The sequence below is a fragment of the Oreochromis niloticus genome, linkage group LG17 (assembly GCF_001858045.2).
Source record: "Oreochromis niloticus isolate F11D_XX linkage group LG17, O_niloticus_UMD_NMBU, whole genome shotgun sequence".
Classification (NCBI taxonomy): domain Eukaryota; kingdom Metazoa; phylum Chordata; class Actinopteri; order Cichliformes; family Cichlidae; genus Oreochromis; species Oreochromis niloticus.
Genome location: NC_031981.2, coordinates 8,334,722 through 8,355,522, shown reverse-complemented (window position 1 = coordinate 8,355,522; position 20,801 = coordinate 8,334,722). Strand labels below are relative to the sequence as shown.

The 20,801-nt window shown below is 42.0% G+C and overlaps 1 protein-coding gene across 6 annotated transcripts in view; it reads left to right on the top strand.

Moving 5' to 3' along the window:
- The window catches only part of prickle1b (prickle homolog 1b), a 76,203-nt gene that overhangs the window by 42,606 nt on the left and 12,796 nt on the right, over nucleotides 1-20,801 (top strand). The window contains exon 1 of one of the 6 annotated variants that reach the window (XM_005455627.4): nucleotides 7,146-7,380. The exons of the other annotated variants lie outside the window; for them this stretch is intronic. The gene's annotated coding sequence lies outside the window, so the exon portion shown is untranslated. Of the gene's footprint in view, nucleotides 1-7,145; nucleotides 7,381-20,801 lie in introns of those variants that run through there. 6 annotated transcript variants of the gene reach the window in all.

Here is a 20,801-nt window from a genome sequence, read left to right as displayed (position 1 = left end):
AAGAATTTTTTTTTCTTTAATTACCTTCTTCTTTATGAAATGGGACAGACATCATCAACCAATCTGAAATGCATTAGCTTAGATCGTGGCACATAATTTTTAATTTCTTTAATTTTTTCAACGCAATTAAAGCTTATCCCATTAAAAAAAAAAAAAAAATAGAAATCAAACAAAATAAATAAAGATCAGGTGCTATTGCCCGAGAGGGGAAAAAGCACCTCAGGGTCATGTAAATCACCCAGTGCTGATCCTTTTTTTATTTATGTACATTTTCAAGTTAAGGATCTACATTCTGAGTCTAATTGCACAGTTACAATGTAGCTGATGGGAATGTGTACTATTGTACAGGAAGGATTGACAGATCTGATGATATCTGTCCAGTTTATCTCGCACTGGATGATTTTTCCCAGAAAAACAAATCCAAAACCAGATGTGTTGGACAGCAATTTATAAAGCATTTAAATACTTCATAATTCAGTGATATCATCTCTTATTTACATTATAACACTGCAGACTTTATTACAGACATGTACTCCCAGGCACGGCCTGCCTTAAACACCACCATTAAATCCTTTATGTAAGCTAATTTGGGTGTTTTGGCCAAGCACTGACTGTCAGGTCCAGTAATTGTGTTTGGGAGAAGGGAGTGGGGGCAACAGGAAGCTGCAAGCAATGATGTGGTGACTTCAATTCATTTGAGCTGAGCTTAACGACCACTCGCCCTAATATGGTTAAAGACTCAAGAATTGAACAGTTTGGCTCTCGGGGTTCAAGTGCCTGACAAAGTGCTAAGGTATGCCAGCTATGGTAGCTGCTGGAGGTCCTGCACAGGTTGGAGGTAGCATGCCTGATGTGATGTGTGTTCTTACAGTCTAATTAAGGACGTTTTGCTTGTGTGCGGGGAGAAACTAAATGTGCCTTGAGCTATGAACAACACATCCACTTAATGAGATTAACATTTAACCAGTGCGCTCACTTGCTATTACACACCTGTGAGAAAACACACACACACACACACACAAGTGAGTCAGGAAACTGTGTATCTCTATGTATCCCTGTAGGGGGGCACTGACTGTTGATTTACCTCATTCAACAATTACCTCTCAAAGGTGACAGGAATTTCAGAAATGAGGAAAAGCTCTGTTCCACTCTATTCACTTTTAGCTTTTCCTCTCATAAAAATACCTGAATTAGTTGAATTAGTTGGTTAACCTTCTCTTGTGTCAGACCTGAGTTCACACACAAAGGACCACCTGCCATTCTTAGTTTTGTATTTCTCTTTAAAAACTGTTGATTTTATCGTCCCGGCATTAAAAAACACACGGATGTAGCCATTTTGTGGAATTTTGTTTCAAAGGCAAAACCACATTTGGACACGAAGACAGAGCTGGAGAGCTAGCGCTAACAAGCTAATAGCAGGTTATATGCATTATTCAGTCTTGCATTAAATGGAATGCTAACGTTGACAAGCCAAAAAGCAAAACACCTAAAATTAAATATACTCACCAAAGAAACTTGGATTTGGAGGCAAACTCTTAGCCATGACAAACTGCTGTTTCTCTGGGAGTGAGTAACTCTCGTGTTGAGCATATTCTAGTAGTAAAGTTGAAAAATGAAGGAAAAAAACAAGATTTCTGGTGATTATCTGGTGCAAAAATATATTAAATAAAACATGTGGGACTACCTTGTGAATACACTGTCACCACTTTGAATTACAAAGTGGGACTTGGCGGGGCTGCTCTGACCTTCTGATGCCCCCATTCATGCTTGCCGTTCTCACCCTTACGAACCGCACCATAACGCACATCTGCTGGTGCACGCTGCTTATAGGTGTTAATTTGACCAGTTGTGCAACTCAGCTTCTGGAATCTCTTCGCTCTGCTTCACTTCTGGTTTTGACTTCTCCTTCTATACCAGGGCTGATGTGTAGGTTTTGTCTGAGCGGCTATCCCTATCATTCAGGAGGATACTACAGCGGATACTACGATGCTTTGTGCAAAAGCAATGACATCACCAAAGAGACCCATGCGGCAAGTAAAAATGAGCCATGAGTTGAAAATCTGACTTGAAAATTCAGACTGAGAACTCAGAAATTCCCATTTTCAAATGGAATGCACCATGGGCCCGAGCATTGTTGTCACATTAACAGTGTAGAGTAGGTTTCATCAGAGTAATGTGTATATGAATTACACTTGAATTAATGTGACTGGATGCTGGTTGCCATTAGCTAGAGGCTTTGCTTATCTGAAAATACAAAATGTTTTTATTCTTATCTCTGTGCTTTCATGAGCTATGATCGAGCTGTGTTGCCTAAATTAGATTTCACCGTTACTTAAACAGGAAAGGCCAGTTACTGAACCATTTCTGACTTGAATGAACAGCAGGACCTGATGACAGCACAGTGACAACAGAGCTCCCCGCTGACCCCAGTCCTGCCCGTGGTAAAGACAGAGATGACACAGGCAGATAGACAAATGACAGGGTGGAAAGAAAACATGGTTACACTGAGATAAACCTGAGTGACAGTAACTGACTAGACCTGACGTATGTACTGTTAAACCTATTGTGTAAAAGCAGATATCCGTTTGCTTTTCAGTTAAGAAGAAAACTGACTCTGCCTTGAGGTTTTTTTTAGTCACTCTGAACAGCAAAGGTGGAGATGATTCAGAGGTCATTTCTGTACACTTATTCTGGGGATAGTTGAAGCGTTACGAAACGCATACTTGATTCCCACGGCTTGATTGACAGTTACCCTTTAGGCCAAATCTGGAATCACTTTCCTTATTCTCACAAAGGTCCTTTTGGAACTGGGTTATACAAGGTCAAAGAAAGAAGTAGCCAATAGCTGTGATCAGGAAAGAATATTGTTTTTTTAATGTATATTTTGCTTATTTTACCAGCTACCTGAAGCGTTTCTGATACCCAATGGTTTCAAAGCCAAATATCTGGTTTTACAGGAGGACTAGTTGGTGTTTGTAGGTTTCCAAGCTTGACCCAGGCATAAAGTGGCTCATCTTTCTGACACAGTTTCACGGGGTTAAATGTCACATAAATGCAGAAATTCATTAGTCACATTAAGGACACGGTGTGTAGATTTCCATTGTTTTTAATGACCAGATCTCATGTTTCAGGCCAGTTGAAGTTTTAGCTTTGCTACTTTCACACATATATACTAGTCTCCTTATTTAAACACAGTGAGGCAAAACCATCGGGTTTCCCCAGTCCTGCTAATATGATAAATACACCGCTGCATCACAGATAAGCCTGATGGGGTTCATATCAGATGTACTTTTACTCTCTCTGAAAACCAGATCTGCTGATAGGAAGATAACTCCTCTGTGCAGCAGTTTGTTATTCGCTCATTGGTTGTGACACCCAAGCTACCATCACAAAGTGCGCAGTCCCACATCAGTGTGGACTGTTTTTAATGCAGCGTTCCATGAAGAAACCAGAAGAATAGGAGAATGGAGGGAGTGAAAAGATGGGATCAGAGATGTTAAACATGCTGTGCCTGACTATGACACTTTCATCCACTCTGCTGTATTTCCGCACACCACAAGGTGACGGGGGGCAGGATTTACTGTGCCTTTTGTGCTCTCCCCACTGCGCTGATCCTCGCTTCCTCTCTGGCTGCATGTGTAGGCCTATAGGCTTACCTTTTATACCCCCTCTCCCTCTTTCTGTGTCTCCTGTAAACAGGCCTAATGTTACAGATGTCTGTGTGCGAGCACAAAGAGCCGAGCCAAAGCACAGAGGCCGGCTCTATGCTGCATTGAGGTGAGCAGAACAGGTGGCAAAGAGAGCAATCAGGACGCACTAAATGATCAGATTTCCACATTAAAAGTTGAGGTGGGCAAAACTCCAAATGTGCATGTGGTGCTCAGCCATTTAGGCAAAAAAGTTGTTTCTGCCTCACTTCACTTCTGGTGCATCATTCTTGGCAGAAACAAAGTAAAACTGTTGCCAGGGCCCATTTTCATCAGTGGCGATCTGTGAATTCAGACTTTCTCCATAGCTGAGCTCATTATAAGTCTCAAAGTCAAAAATATGAAATGTGAATATAAGTTGTAAATCAAGCTGTCAGAGTGTCAGAGCAGCAGCCAGCAGGGTGAACAAGGGCGTCCATGGGTCCCTCCCTGTGTGGGCTGACTTACTGGCTGGCAGGGACAATAAGCCATACTGTTTGACCCGCTCTGCCTGTCACACTGCCAACTTCACCGACATTCAAACAGCTATCCTCTCTCCCCCGACGCCACGGCAGTGGACTAAATTCAATCCAACCACACAGCTCAACAAATTATTACTTGACGTTAATCCATTTCTGTGTCTAAGACAGTTTTTGTAAACCATGAAGCAAAAAATTTATATCAAAAGGCACATATGGTGATTTTTGACTTGCCAGTAGGCATTTTGTTTAAACTTTAGCACCAGTTTTACACATCGTGGGGGAGTGTAAACCCTGGGCAGGTCACTAGGCCATCTTGGGCTAACACATTCACACCTATGATTAATTTAGAATGGCCAATTAACCTGATATGCATTTGTTTGGATTGTGGGAGCACCCAAAGGAAAACCAAAGGCATAGAAAAAAAATGCAAATGCCACACAGAAAGACTCCAAATGACCAAATGACTCCAGGTGATTCTTGCTGTGATGCAACGGCATCAGATGATTATAGTATAGTAATTATATCTAGAGTCCTGCAACAGATTGGCAACCTGACCACAGTGTACCTGGCCCTGTGACAACTGGGATAGGCTCCAGCTGCCCCTGAATTGAATAAGCATTTAATCACCTGCTGAGTTTGTAAGTTTGCTCACTTACAAAGAAATAAACAGCCTCTAAATTTTATGGTAGTTTTATCTTAATGGACAATGACAGAATATCAATCAAAAATCCAGAAAAAACATATTGTGTTTTTGTATGAATTGATTAGTTTCTTGCAGTTAGTCACCAGGTTTGCACACATCTCAGGAAGGATTTGGGCAATTCCTCTTTATTTAAACTCTACATCCTGTAGGTTTCGTGGCTGCCCTTTGGCAACTTCCACAGATATTCTATAGGACTGATGTATGGAGACTCATTAGCCTATTCCATGACCTTACTGTGCTCCTTCATCATCATGGTCATGCTGGAAGACCCATCCAGGACCCATCTTCAGGGTTCTGGCTGAGAGAAGGAGGCTTTTGTCCAAGAGTTAATGGTACTTGAACCCATCCATTGGCCCCTCAATGGGGTGTATACGTTTTATACCCTTAGCAGAAAAGCAGCCAGATCATAAGGTTTCCAACTCCATGCTTGACTTCTTCCATTTCTGAATCATCACACCACCAGCTGTCACCTTCTCACCAAGCTGACGGTCTTGTAGCCCTTTCTGGCCTTGTGCAGGTCCACAATCTTGTTTCTGACTTTCTTTGAGCTCTTTGATCTTTCTCATGGTGGTGGAGAGGTTGGAATGGAAGAAATTGATTTATGGAAAGTTTTGCTTTAGACATATAACGAGTTAAGATCAAAAGTATCTGTAATTGATTTAATGATTGATTGTGATCTGTGTGCCACATGTTTACACAGCCAATCTGTGGGAATCAGAAGTCTGGTTGGGCTTTTCACTCAATGACAGTTTCTTTGGTGAGTATATTTAAAAAAACAAATTTTTTAAGTTACATAAGGTTTTGTTTTAATGTATGTAACTTTTAAGGAATGTATTTTTTTTTTTTTTTTTTTTTTTTTGCTCTTTTTATTTTTTTGGTTGATATTCTCTTTCTCTCTGTTAAAATGATACTACTATAAAAGTTTATTACAGACTTTAAGTTTGCTCACTTACAAAAAGATGAACAAATTCAGCAGGGAGGCTTGGTCATACTCAGCCCCACATCACATAATTATCAAATAATTATTTCCCCCACCGTGTGTCTGTATCTTACAGTTCAAAGCTTTTGTGTTTCCCTAGGTTCCAAAGAAGTGACTTGATAAAGTTTTGTCAGTGCGGATTCTAACTTACAGCCGGGACAGCTGAGCACAGTTCTTTATCTAGAACATTTACTGCTGCCTTGCTCTTTTATCATACACCTACATACTTCCATCTAAGCAAAACCTCATAAATTAACCAGTGGGATGCTGAGCACTGAGGTGTGAACATCAGTAAGGTGCTGATGGAGATAACACCTCTTGTCAAGTCAAGTCACTTTTATTTATTATTATATAGCCCCGTTTAAAACATTAGAAGGTGACCCAAAGTATACAGGAAGAAAGACGATTGCTTCGGTAAATATGTGATGAGCAGTAGAAAGAAGTCTGAGGAAAAATCATGATAGCAAATACAGGTATAAATACAGAAAAAACAGTAACAATAGCAAAAGATAAAAATTTAAGAGGGTTTTTTTGAATTAAGAACAAATATATGAGGTAACTGATTAATTGTGAGTAAAACTGAAGTGAACTATAAAAGGGAACCTTTGATTCAGCCAAAAGTGTGGGACTGTGGTGGGTTACAAAAAATGACATCATGTATAAAAGATGTTTTTAAATGTGTATAATCTTATATTAATTAAAGTGAACGAATATTGGTTTGAGTCTGCATTTAGAAGAAGTTAGTTTGGATCACTAAGCTTGTGAACATACATGCTTTCATTCTGGGCTGCGCAGTGCCTAACACTTCTACACATCACTGCAGACTGTCAGTTTTGAGTTTCATGAGGTTGCTGCTTTGCTGCATGGAGCATGTGATATACTGTGCCATACATGCCACAGACAGGAAAGGAAACTGGGGTTGGGTCGGTGTGGGAGTCTGTTCTATCAAATATTCTTGTAAAAGCCATAAATTATAAAGAAGAGGTGAACCCAAGAGCATTTAACCGCACAGTTGCTGCTCTGTTCCTCAAATGTTGTTTGTGTGATAATCACTAGTGAGTTTGTGGTGGCCTTCTCATCCTTTATAGCGCTTTTCACATTTATTGTATGAGATAATGGTGATCTTTTTTTTATTTCCTAAACATAGCCATAAACTCATAGCTTGGAGGTATACAGTAGACTTTCTAACAGAGGGAGGGGGCGTGTGTGCGTTTCTGTATGGAGGAGGGAGGGAGAGGAATAGGGGGTGGGCAACCCAGCCAATAGGCGCAGTGCAGTGCTAATGTCATTGCTGGACGCTCTTAACTTGGTGCCAGAGCTGCGCAGCGCTCAGCCCTGGTGAGAGTTCTTCTCATTATCTCTCTCTGTACTTACGATTATGCACTGAAAACATCATCACTGAGCTGATCCGGGACGCGGAACGGGACGGACTTTGCGTTTGCGGCCAGCACGAATGCCTCCACAGTCGTGATTATATTTTAATAAAAGGAATATTCGGGCTGCCCCGCATCGATTGTTGCGCCTTTAAAGGTGAGTGTTTGACCCGGTAATTCATTTTGTTCTGTACACTGTGGTGTGCGCGTTCTCGATAGTGCTGTGAAGTCATGGTTTCTGCGTCAACAAGAACGAAGAGAGATTACCTGTCTCTCAGTTTACTTCATGGCCAAACAGGCGAGAACATAAAGAAAAGACTTCGTTGAAGCACTATGGCATTTTTTCCCCAAAAGAGAAAAAGGGAGGGGGGGAATCTGTGAACCAGGGTGGGGGATTTTAACTTGGAAAATGTGCGTGCGTAAAGACGCGCTTTAGTGGAGGTTTTCATTTTGGTTTCCAGATGTATGGACTCAGCTGCCTCTTGTCACTCAGGTGGGCTCCATCGCTTTCTCTCTCGGTCTGACTGCTCTTTTTCCCTCTCTTTGCAAGTTCCAAAAATTCCTCTGAAGTACATCTGTTGTGACACACCGCAGCCCAAAATCCATACACACGACAGAGTGAAGCCACATCACTCCAACCGCGCTAAACAATTGACAAAGTCAGGCATTTCTTTCATACTCAGCCCCACATCAGACTTTAATCAGCCCTTTCACTGGAGTCAATTTGTTACAAGATGAACATGTTTACTCTCCCTTGGCTTAAGACTTTTAACTCAGAGTGCATAAAATATAGTTAAAACCGCGACTGTGACATGTTAAGGTAATAAAGCCAGTGGTGGCACCTAGTGGTGAGAGAGATTGCAAAGATGCTGCAGTGAGACCAGTAGACTTGTGGGTCTAATTCTGGTTTTTGCGTATGAAAAATCTTGTAAAGTAGAGTAATGACATATCTACACTGTAGTCTAAATTCAGACTCTTAAATGGGATATTTTGAAGCAACACTCTCTACCAGAAATGCTCTCCGGCCCATAAAGCCTTCTTGTTAACTGCCCCCAAAGTTAGTTGATCCAGGATCAGAGCAGCCGAGGATCAGGTGACTGAGGTGTATTCCCCCTCTGTGGGAGGCCAGTCAGGCAGACTGTGCTCCACTTTGCTGGGGGTATATGCGCTGCTATGCTAAGCCTTTGTTAATGAGTACGTATCTGTGTGTGTGTGTGTCCTTGTCTGTGTGTGGTACTGGGTCTAAGTGCTTGTGGATCAGCATGTCCATTACTTTGTATGCTTGTGTGCATCCGCTTTTCTGCTTATGTGTTCATGCAGGTGTGTGTGTGTGTGTGTGTGTGTGTGTGTGTGTGTGTGAGAAAGAGAGATAGCTGTTTGGACTCAAGAGTTAAGCTGCTGTTAATTGGTCAGCCATTTGGACCACATGGGAGAGTCGAGTCAGGCAGTAGCTGAAATGATCGGTATGTTTTGGCTTGACTTCAGCGGGCTGCGGGACATGACACTGATTACTTCATATAGATGCTGAACACTGTGGTTTGTCCTGTGTTTGTGGCAGAATTTGTTTAAAAGAATAGCTTTTGAAATCCTCTTTTTCACTAATCTTCAGAATATGCAGCTGGAGGTAGGGAGCATGACTTGTGTTTAATGGTTGTAAAAAGTACCAACATTTAATTTGATCTTTTACAAGTTTGCTGCAACCATGACTTGCACTTTTGGCTGTCGCCCAGCAAAGATGTAGTATGAAACATGAGAAACCATTAAAACATTAATCCTCATTTTTACAAGTTGTGTTTTTACAACTTAAACTAATGTCAGACCTCAGAAGACAATTACCAGCTGCAGTAATTTTATTGGTGGTATCTTCTGTCCTTAAGAGCAGCAGCAAGACCCTCACTGAAGAAAAAAAGCTCAAGTATCAGTGACAACATGTGGCTAAGTCGCAAAAGGTGGGTTGTAAAGCGGCTTGCAGAAGCAGCAACAGCTGTATGTAGGTAGATTAAAGCAGCTTCATTAGCTTGCCCTACTTCCCTTTTGGATATGTTTCAGCGGAGCTATCAGCTGATGTGGGCTGGCACTGAAATCAGCTGTTATCATCTGATGTTCACTTTATCAGTTCAGGTAGCTCAGGTAGTAAGAGATGATCATTTTTAGTGATGCAGAGGGCTGATGGTTTTTTTTTTTTTTAATTCAATGAGGATAAACAAAGGACGGGGGAAAAAAGGAAAAAATTAGCATTTAGGGGTGTTTGTGCCTTTAACAGGTTTGATGGAATTCTTTTGCCAAAACAAAACAAAAATGGGGCTAAAAGGTTAAGTTTGTTTTAACATATCACAATGAGGGGAGTAAGGAAACCTAGCTGAGGAGGATGTGAATCAGATGCAAAGGAGATGACCTTTTAGGCTTTATCCAAAGACAAGAATGACTCGATGGAGTAAAAATCCATGTCTCGCTTTGGCTGGAGAGGCCGATTACATTATGAATGAATCCTCGACTTCTTGTTTGTTCCGCTTTCACGAAAGCCTCGGCGGCTTGTTGTTTGTGGACAGCCTCTAGCTTGACAGATTCATTTTTCAGAGCGGCGTCTCTTGATTAGAAACACAAAACTTCGTCCTACACTTCTTCATTTTCTTCTCACATGCAACCCAGATTCTCATTCTCCACTGGGGTTTGAGTGCCAGAGAGGAAATCCAGCCTGGAGATTGTTTTGATATTGTTGGACACTGTCCTGGAAAACCTTTCTTACTCAGCGACAAGGGTGTTCTGGATTTAGAACCACTGGCTTAAACACCTCAGCTGATCACAGCAGTAAAGCTGCATGAAGAGCTCAGGATGTGCTGTTTTTCACACTTTTTGGGGGGGGGAACTTAAAAAATTCATTCCAAAAAGTTGCAAGAAAACCCTTTTCATGGTCATTAGGTAACTTTTAGAGAAGGGCATCCCATTTAAAATCCATACTTTTCTAAATATAATAGTGTATACTAGGATGGTTTGCTACTGGGCTAACATCTTCGGGGGGGTTGCACAGACTTTACACCCTTCTTGTGTCCCAGTGTTTAACTTGGAGGAAAGATTGGCATAAGATTAAATAAATGGAACCTAATAAGAAACATAAGCACAAATGTGAACGGCGTGTGTGTTTGTATATGTGTGTTCATAAGAGTGCGAGAGACAGGAAAAAAAAAACTGAGCGACCTATTAGTAAGGCAACACTGTTCAGTCTGTGCGCCTCTCTCAGCCTAAGACCAACATGCATACACACAGGCAAGTTTGTTCTGTCATACTGGAATTAATCGAGTGTGGGGTTGTGTAAATCATTCCAAACCTCAGAAAACAGACACACACAGACACACAAACACACACGTGTATACACACACATGCTTGCCAAGCAGCTATCCCCTGTAGTTGTGTGCAGAGGGCCAAACAGTGAAGGTCCAATTACTGAGCTGGAGCAACAGCACAGGGAACAATGAAGAACAGACCTTTCCTTGAATGTTTCAAAGCTATGCGAGCAACAGAAATAAGACTTTCTGTGCTTTTTCCTGACATTTTGGATACTGAACGGTTAATCCAGAGACTAGCAGATTGTTAAATTAACCATTAGATGTTTTGTTTTTTGTTTTTTAAGTACATGTGATTGAAATGCCTGTCAGGCATCGGCATCGGTCAGGTCATTCATGTTCATGTGGGGGCTGAGACAGCAATCCTCGATCTACAAACACTAATCGTGATCCTTGTGCTCGTTAAGTGGTTTCAGACCAAACCCTGCAGGCCGCATTGGCTCCACAAGCCTTGTATTATGGTCAGCTTGCGGAGAGGAAAAGTAATTCGGGGCTTAGAGGAATATCAGACGCTGAGTAATGGACTCGGAGAGGGAACTGAGCTCAACTCTGTGTCAAAACATGCAGCGGAGCTGAAATGAAGTTGCCCGCAGCGCTCGCTAAGTGACGCAGAGCTGAGGTGTGTTTAGAGTTCCCGACTCGTGCCTGTGAGTGAGAGTCAATTTGGCACCAAGTTAATTACCTATACACACAGCTCTATTTGATGATGATTAAAGCCACACACACACCTGCCCAGACACTGCCAGTCGCCAGCCTCGGCAGTTAGCGAGACATTAAAGGTGATGATTATTAGATGATAATAATTGAAAGGCTTTAAAGCCCAAGTGAGAGGTAAACAGTATAGATAGAAGGAGAGTCTCGTATAGGAAGACGAGATTTCGCTGCAAAAACCACGTAATTATTCCCCATTCAAATGACCACCCTGAGGCAGAACACAAATGATAGCTTTCAGTTTTGTTTTTGATTGGGAAAAACATAAAAAGGTCTCTTCCTTAGATTCTGGGCTCTTGTTGGTTGTTGAGGGCGACATCAATCACGTAGCATTGCTGTTATGATGGGAAAACCTCTTCCAATTTTGGTGATCATGTTTCACAGTTTGATGTTTTGTGGCTTCATGTTTTTGCCTCAGTAACAAAAAAAAGAAAAAGGAAAAAAAGAGACTGAGATCATCCTATGGATAATATTAAAGTTAGTTTTTTAGAAACTTTCAGAGTTAACACGCTGTGCATCCAAGCCAAACTGGCAACTCCTGCTCTCTGTTTTGGCTGTTGGATACACAAAGCCGTTATTTAGGAACACTTGCCAGAAAAGAGTGTTATTTAAAGGAGAGCGCTATGTCAGAAACATAACAGTTACACGGTTTCAGGTCAGTGTTCAGGAAATCTTCTTATTTGTGAGTCTGGGCTTGCTGTTTCAGAGGGTGCATCAGCAAACGAGGCTCAGCTTCAGCCCCTCTTTCCCCAAATTGCTCTCATGTGTTTGACATTGTGTTCCCGAGGCTAAGACCGAGTTGAATGTCTCAACAGACCTAATCAGGGACAGCCTGCTCCTTTCCCCTGCCTTCACAGAATTTTCGTCTTTCTCTCTTCCCTTGCCTCGCTCTCTTCAGCATTTCACCTCTCTTTCACGTTGCACACGATCTTCTTGTGACTCTTCCAGGCCCATGAACTAATCACTGTCAGCCAGCTTCGCAAAACAGGAGCAGATGTACCAAACGAGATGGTTTAATGCGTTGCGAAAAACACGAGCTGGCAAATTTCTAGTGATTTATATGATGAAACATTTAGTTATCATTACATTGGGTGGTCGCCTGTCTCTGCAGAAGTCTGTGGGGACGTACCCTATCTGTCGCTGCATCTCCACGTTGCCTGACATGATCCCAGAGGACCAGCAGCCCTCTAATACATTCAGAGGGGAAATGGCTCCATCCAATCTGATGCCACCCAGACTCAGGAAATGGCCTGTTGTGATAAATGCGATATAAATGAGGGTGGGGAAAATTACAGCACTATCACCAAATTTGCCAAAAAGCTGTGGATTCTGCTTTTGCTTGAGGACTTGTAGAGTCACAGCTTTCAGTATTAAATGTTCAAAACATCTCTAATCAATATTTTTGACAATCACTTCACTTCTGTTCACAGCAGGCTGTATATGGAGATGGACATAGCCATCATTAGTGGCCTCCTGGTTTGGAGTTTAACATTATAGCCCTTCCGATTTTGGTGGTTTTGGAGACCTGGAGGGGTTCGTCGGTTTGCATCCTCTCTCTGCTGCTCTCGAGTGGGGAGAAAAAGGGGCCAATGTACATTAATTACCATTCAAAGTTGTATAGGAACGCAGCTTCATCTTAAATGACTTTCCCATCTTACATAATAAGCCCCTAGCTGCCTTTGTGTTCTGTGGCAAGCAATCAAGCTGTGGTGTATCCTTCTGCCGGGACAATTTCTCCTCCAAGACACGGAGAATGTACCAGATTTTCATCCAGAGAGGTTAGCTGATGAAAGCTTTGGGGGTTTTCCAAGTGCTCTTCACAAAACAAATCCAAACAGTGATTTGTCTGCATTTCTGTGTTGTGAGATCCATCTGTTCCTTTTTTTTCCCCCTTTTTTTTCCGCCTGTGAAAATGGGGTTAAATTACCACTTGCATTAATGAGGTGGTAAATAAATGTCTCTTGTGTTTACACGAATGACCTCCAAAACCAGACAGTAAACTGAGGGGGGGAAAAAAAGAGGGGTTCATTATCTCAAATCAACCAACCGTGGAAAACAACATGTGGGGCCCTGTTTGTGTGTGCATACGGCTATGTATCGTTGCACATTTGTGTGTTTTGCATTTGTTTTTAATTATTTGAGACTTTACATGCATCTTTTGGAGTGTTGTAGAGGAAAACCCCCAGGACTACCCCCCACCCTTTCCACCCTCGGGGCCTTTCAGACATCTGGTTGTGGATGGACAGCTCATATCCCCAAGTAATACGTGCTGTTAAGCCCCTGGGAGCCGCCGCTGTGCACATCATTACAACCCTCCTCGGGCTTTGCCTGGAAGTTCGCTGAAACCCTATCGTTTGGTTCAGAGGGGTACAAATATGCTCTATATCCTTTTATGCTACTTCCTTCCCAGTTCGTCTCCCATCTGTTGCAGATTAGTCTTCGTTGTGTGTTTAGAGAGCAAAGCCCGTTGCTGAGCGGGACTGATAGTAAACCCAGAAGGTTTTAGTCAGAACTGTCAGGTAGGTCTGAATTAACAGAGAGGCCAACTGAGGATATGCCCGGCTGAGAAGAAAGACGAGGGAGGGGGTGGGGGTTAAAGAGAGAAGCAGACAGGGAGAGGGTGAGACAGGCTCCAAAGCCCACCAAACAGTGCGTCTGTTTACCCATGAACCTCAGGTCCGCTACTCAAGGGTCAGTGTGGAATGCCAACATGGTCTGCCTGGCCAAATTCAACTGCAGTTGCTGGGTAGTAGAAGGAGAGAGAAACAACCCCACAAAATGACCAGTCATGCCACTTTCCCTGTGATAGCGACTTTATTGAAGCACAGAGCTCAAAGCCACTTTCATATAGCACACAGCCTCGATATCTGTCGCCCCTGTGCAACCCAAACTTGCCGTCAGAATGTTTGCGTTGCCGTGCCGGGTCAAGTTGCTGTTGCTCAGCTGTTCTGTTATCAGTCTCCTTTCAAAATCTCTAGTAGAAATCTGCACACACGGGGCTTTGGAATGCGCAGTGAAACTAAAAGCTCTGCTGTATGGTTTCACATACACACCCTTCTCCCAACTACAAGCAGCTTTGAGAACTGTGCCAGCCCGTGCAGGCCAGACTGCAGGCCGAGTGTGACAAAGCGCCCGGGGCTGCAAACTTGGTCAGACCCGTCTTTCCCAGCTCTTGTGTTTCCACCGCTAAATTATGGGAAAGCGAGGGTGCTGGCATTATAACGCACAGCCGGTTTATGTGTGTGCGTATGTGTGTGTGTTTGTTTGTGTGTGTGTGTGTGTGTGTTGGTCTGTTCTGCTTGACTGATGTGCCATCCCTTCAGGGTCCTGTCATTAAGCCTCTGTGTACACAACCCCAATCCCTGGCCCACATCTATCTCTTATACTGACTTCATGGGGGACTTGTGCACACAGACAGCACACACACATGCACACTCCAACAGCTTTCCCATACTAAATGTGATGCAACTCCGTAGGTTGTCTTGCAGGATGTGTCATCAGATGTGACTGTTTTTACATTTACATCTCCCTCCTTGTTATTTTTAATTTTATTTTCATTAGGAAATACTTGCATCTCACTTTGAGTGGCATAGCTCATTAAAAGCCCTGATTTATCTGTTTCCTTTGGCTGAAACATGTGACACACTGTAAATCAGTCAAATGGATACTTGCAGCGAGAGAGAGGGACTTTTTGTAACAGCAATAACAATGCTGACTTAAGTCAACGTAGAGGAGATCAGCAAAAATAATAAAAGGGCCTACTTCGAGCCAACGCAGCTGGATGGTTGGACTTTCATTTCTGTGTTTCCAAGAGCAAGATAAGTTGGGTCCTTTTTCTGTTGTAGTTTGTCATCCTTAAGTACAGTATCTGGGCTAAAAGCAGTTTCTTTGTGACTTTTTCCCTCAAATAGCAGCTTTTATCTCCCTCTAACAACATTTTGTAGAAGTCTAATCAGAAAGGCCCGGCTTTTTCTAGCCATTCAAGTGAAGCAAATCAGCAGCCCATTTCTCCTGTTAACAAGTACGAGATAACGTGGTTCTTGACATTTTTCATCTTCATCAGCAGTCACTCACTCACCTCTGTTCTGTTCTAGCTATAAATATCTGCATATCTGCCTCTTTTTTCTTTTTTTTTAAACACTTCCAACCCACACACACTCCTCTCAAAGCCTCGGTTAAAATATCTTCTAGCCTGGCTTTTATTAAAGAAGGAATACATCACTTAACAATATCAAATTAGAGCTGGACGGGAGGCACAAGACTCTTTTCTCTCTTCTCTTCAGCACACACACACGCACACAGCACTAGGATGACAACATGTTTGGCTTCCAGATGTATTCCCATTTTTCCATTGTGTTTCTCATTGATGTTCTAGTTCGTCATTGCAATGGAGTGTAAAAGTACTCTCTTATTTAAGACAGACTCATCACATTTAAAAGGTTGTTATTATACAGCTAAAGCCCACCTGTGCTGCCTAAATGGGACTAAAATTGGGACATTTTCATTAGATTTGGCAGCTAAAATGTATCTGAAACGTGCTGAGTGCAAATTTAAAAGCTACATGAAAAGCACTGTGTACATTGTATACTGCTTTTCTTAAGCCAGTGTCAAACTTTCAGTGTTGTAGTTTACAGTAGTTTAATCTGTCGGTAACTACATGTGCTTGAGTCATATATCAAGCAACACTCCTATACTCCAAATCAGAACATCTTGAAGAACTTGAAGAATTTCCAGTTTTGAATTATAGTTGGTAAAAGTAAGACTAAGACAAGAAAAGTGTGGCTTCCAAACCCAATGCCTACCAAAGCTCCAATGACATCTGACAAACCCTTGCATTTTATAGCACTTTTATTACCCCCTCTGTTGCCCCAGAGGTGTGTAGGTAACACCCTGGAGTGGTTAACAAATCTCAGCAGAGGGTTTTATGACTTTAAACTTAAATTACGCTCAACCGGGGAGTGTCAAGGAATATTAACACTGATGTGGCAAAAACCTCCAAGCTTCTCCACACTTCCACAGACCTGATTTGCAGCAGCGAGTCGGCCTGGTGGGCCTTGTTTGCGAAGGCTAAAGATCCCATTTCCTGGTGTGAAAGGCTGCTGTGAGGCGTCTGTCAGCGTGAATAGGGCTGAATGTAGAAATTGTAATGGATGTGAATTGACGCAGGTCTCAGTGTGAGTAAAGGTACATGTGGCTGAAGCTAAACACTTCTGAAAACTGTATTTTTCAAGTCAGATTTAAGTAAGAGAGGTTTGACCCATGGGTGTTGATGTTGATAACTGAGTTATATTCCCAGTAATATAAGACAAGAAGTTTCTCCATTTAAAAAAACAAAAAAACAAAAGAAAGTTTTGATTTTCATAACTATGTGCATTTGGCTATATAGACACAAACCTAGCCTCATGGATCCACCAGTTGGCGTACTCCTAGTGCTGGTCCCAAACCTGGGTAAATGGAGGGTTACATCAAGAAGGGCATACAGCGTAAAAATGTGTGCCAAATCAAACATTCAGATCCATCCACTGTGGCAATCCTTGGTAAATGAGGAAGCAGCCGAAAGTACCTCTTTCCGCCTGTGGCTCTCAGTTTCTAGGTCTGCAGTATCGCTTGTTGTGTCAGGATCTTTAGGTAATCGGTTAGCAGACACTAGCCTTGCTTAAGGCATCAGTTTGACATAGTGCAAAGCACCTATTTAAAAGCAAACTGTCTGAGCTGTTTCCTTATCAGAATAGGGAGTAGTTAACGCAACGGACATAGATTAGCACTGAAAGTTGCCACTGAAAACAATAACCTTTGGAAGACATACTAGTTCTTGCTTAAAAGCCTATGTTTTCTTTAATCCCGGAGAACTGTTTGCACAATCTGGTGTATTTCATCATGTATTTGCACTTTACGCTACTTTAACATCAGGAATGATCTGCTTGAGCTTTTATGACAACCTGTCCTGCAGCATGTTGAGACATGCCACTGTCCTTGTTGATTTTGGTTTTGAGCAACCAGGGGGCGATTTCCTCCTTGTAGTAGCATTCTAAGGGATCAGGTAAAGTGTTGCCCCTTGGGGTTGAAACAAAGCTGGCAGACTGCAGGTGTGAATGACTGTTATAAATGAGAATGGAGAAGATCACTGCTGGAATGGAGCATCGTTTGCTTTGTAACCCTTCCCTCTACAATAAAGGTCAGGAAAAGTCTGAATTGCCAGTCAAGCTGTGTTCCAAAAGATAGAGAAATTAAAAAAAAAAAAAAAAAGTGCAACCAGAAAGCGTAAGTAAGTGTGCTGTGTGTGTGTGTGCGCATTTGTGTGCAGCTAATGTGTAGTCTAGACTCTTGGATTTCAAGTTTAGAAAAGGCCAAGAGATCTTGTCTGAACCACAGTCCGAAGCTTATGCCAAGGAAATAAAACTCTGCTCACAAAGTCCTTTGAGACCTGATCAAAAGGTTTCTGTCCAAATTGCTTTGGACTTTACTGAATTTAGACCGATATTTTGAGCCAGTAATGTTACTGGATATCAGCCAAGGGTGTGTAAAAAGGAATCAAGAACCCGTGCTCCAGTCACTTCTCATTTAAAATCAGTAGTTTTTACCTGTTGTTGAACAAGCTGGGATTAAGTTCTGTTTTTAGCTGTTTTTGAAAAAGCAACAGAATGCAGAATAACACTGAGTACTTGCATTTTACAACATTAAAAAGGGTCTGTTTTTAACAAAATCCCAGCTGTGTGTGATTTTCACGCATCTGTGCTCATGCACTAAGACCTGGGGTCAAATGTCGCTGCATAAACTCTCCATTAGCAAGATGCTAGTCATTAGCCTAAGACATGTGAATGAAGCCTAAACATCATCTATTCTGCACATGTCTAATCGCTTTGCAGAGACCTAAAACGTGAAATATTTGCCTCATAATAACTTGCACCCATTAAAAATATATTGTCAAGCAATAAAACTACAGGATAATCTTATTGAGATAAAGTTCGGGTTTTTATGAGGTTTGCTGTTAAGATTAAAACGCCAAGAATAAAGCAACTTTTAATGTCTCTATCATCATGTTTCTTTAAATTTACAACAGATAAGCAAACCGACACCTGTAAGATTAATAAATCTTAATTAAAAAGGATTTCTGAGTCTTTCTGCTCTGTCAGACCCTCGTTTCTCTCTAGGAAGAGGCAGAGGAGACGGCAAGGTCAACTGTCCTCTTATGTTTTCTTAAGAACCATAGGTCTCTGGCCACAAGCCCAGGCCCCGTCTGAAAGGCAGATATTTGCCTATTGTCTGGTATAAAGCCACTCATTCTCGGACCTGTCCTCCATTCAGCCAGGAGCATTCCTCACCCGCTCATTGGCTGGTTTCATTATCTGAATTAAGTTGCTGTCTATCACAAAAATAGGTTCCCTTCTCTACCTGTCTACCTGGAATAAGATTTGCCAACCTTTTGAAATGCATATCCAGATAAATATCTTAGGAAACTTAATGCACATCTCTCTGAGGGTTAAACACAAAGTGGCTTTTGCAGTGCGGTGCCAAGACTCCTGGAAAACTTAAGAGCTTTTCTGAAAGGTTTACCCTCTAACTGGACTGCCAGGCTCCGCTGTCTCTTCTCTCAATTTCAAATATGTGTCGGTATGCCAGGAAAGAAGGCCGTGCTGGCAACGCACATAGACAGTCCCATCTCTAAGCACACAGAGATCCCCATTCTCTATCTCACTCTCCTAAGCTAATTAGCTAACTGAGTCATTTCTCATTTGTAACAGGTAATCCGACATGTGACAAACAGCTCTTTTGCCCTCTCCACAAGCAACTTTTTCGGGGTCGCCAGAGGAGAAGGCGTCTTTGTCTGCTGGACAATCGAGTAAACTCATTAGTCATTTTTGACTCTTTAAATGAAGCCATTGCTGCTTTTCAGCCTTTCACAATGACGGATGATGCAGAGCTTGTCCAAATAATCACATCAAACTTCCCTAGGCTCATCTCAGTGAAATCTGTTTGCATACAGATTGTTCTTCTTGGTTGGCTTCATGCGTTATTTGTTCCACCGTAGAACAATAAGTGTTACTTTTTGCATTTGATCTCTACTAATGCAAGTGTCACCTTTGGGTGTCATTGTAGATCTCAGCTCTTTACACCTGGTTCTGCCAGATTGTTGGGAGTTTCTTAAAGTGAAGTATCTTTTGACAATAACATCATTGTGGAGTGAGAGATGAGGATGGAGGGGACCCCTTTTCTTGGTAATATTAGTGAGCCCGACAGATCCTCTGCGTGAGAATTTCCTGAGATGGATGAGTTGAGACTTGAGGGGAAGCAAGGTCAACATTTAACCGGTGAAACACAAACAAGACACAAGGAGTTGTCTAATGGACAAGCTGCTTTTAAATGATTGAACACCTCCAAACACAGAGTGTGTCAGGTGTCGATATGTTGGCAAACAAAGACCCAAAGTTGCTATTAACAATATTTTTATATAAACAGTGGGTCACATGAATCCTTGTATGTGAAAGTGGATCTTTTATAGCGAGGAGCTCCAAGTCAAATCAGGTTTAAAAACCTTTTAAATCATCTTTTTATTTGATCATTTTGGTTTTTAGGAGCTTCTGTAGCCAGAAGGGGTTAGAGCAAAGGTTTTGCCAGTTTGTTGGTCTTTAATATTCAGGTGTGCCACAGTCCTCCCAGGAGTGGACATCCCAGCAGGTTCACCCCAAGTTCAGACCATGTAGTGGTCAGAGAAACTGATTAAAAACCCCAAGAGTTCCATCTCAGACTCCACAGGCCTCAGTTAACGTTCAAGTCAGTACAATTAGAAGAACACAGAACAGGTATGGATTGCTTGAAAGGGCTGCCAGGAGAACGACGCTTTATTCTAAAAAGACCATAGCAGCATGGCTTGGTTTTGGAAAGTTGCATCTGAGCAAACAAGGAGACTTCTAAAACGATGTCCTTTGAACAGACAAGGCCAAAGAGATGCTTGACTTTAATGCACAGCACCATGTTTGGAGAAAACCATTCACATCATATCAGCTTAAAAACTGATACCAGTTTTGAGGCAGGGTGGTGGAGGGGTGATGATTTGGGGTTGTTTTGCAGCCACAGGTCCTGGGCACCCTGCAGTCACTAACTGGACCATGAACTCCTCTGTATATCAACGTGTTCTAGAGTTAAGTCTCTGTCAAACAGCTAAAACTTGGCCCAAGTTGGCTCATGTAGCAAGGCAATGATCTTGAGCTCGGCAGCACAACAGACAACAGAATGGCTGAAAAAAGAAAGGAGCTAGTGTGTTGCAATGGCTATAAATGTGCTAAAATCAATTCAGGGTGCACTCCTATTAATATGAATGAATAAAAATCTACAAAATGACTTAAACCGTGCCCATAATTTCATGATATGTTGACTGGACATTTACAACATATGGCACACTTTTACAGATAACCTTAGTAATGTGATTAAATAAATGATGGATGGATGATGTTAAAATGAATGATGTTGGATACTAGATCTCTAAACAAGATACTTATTCACCTATTATAAACTATATAGTCTTGTT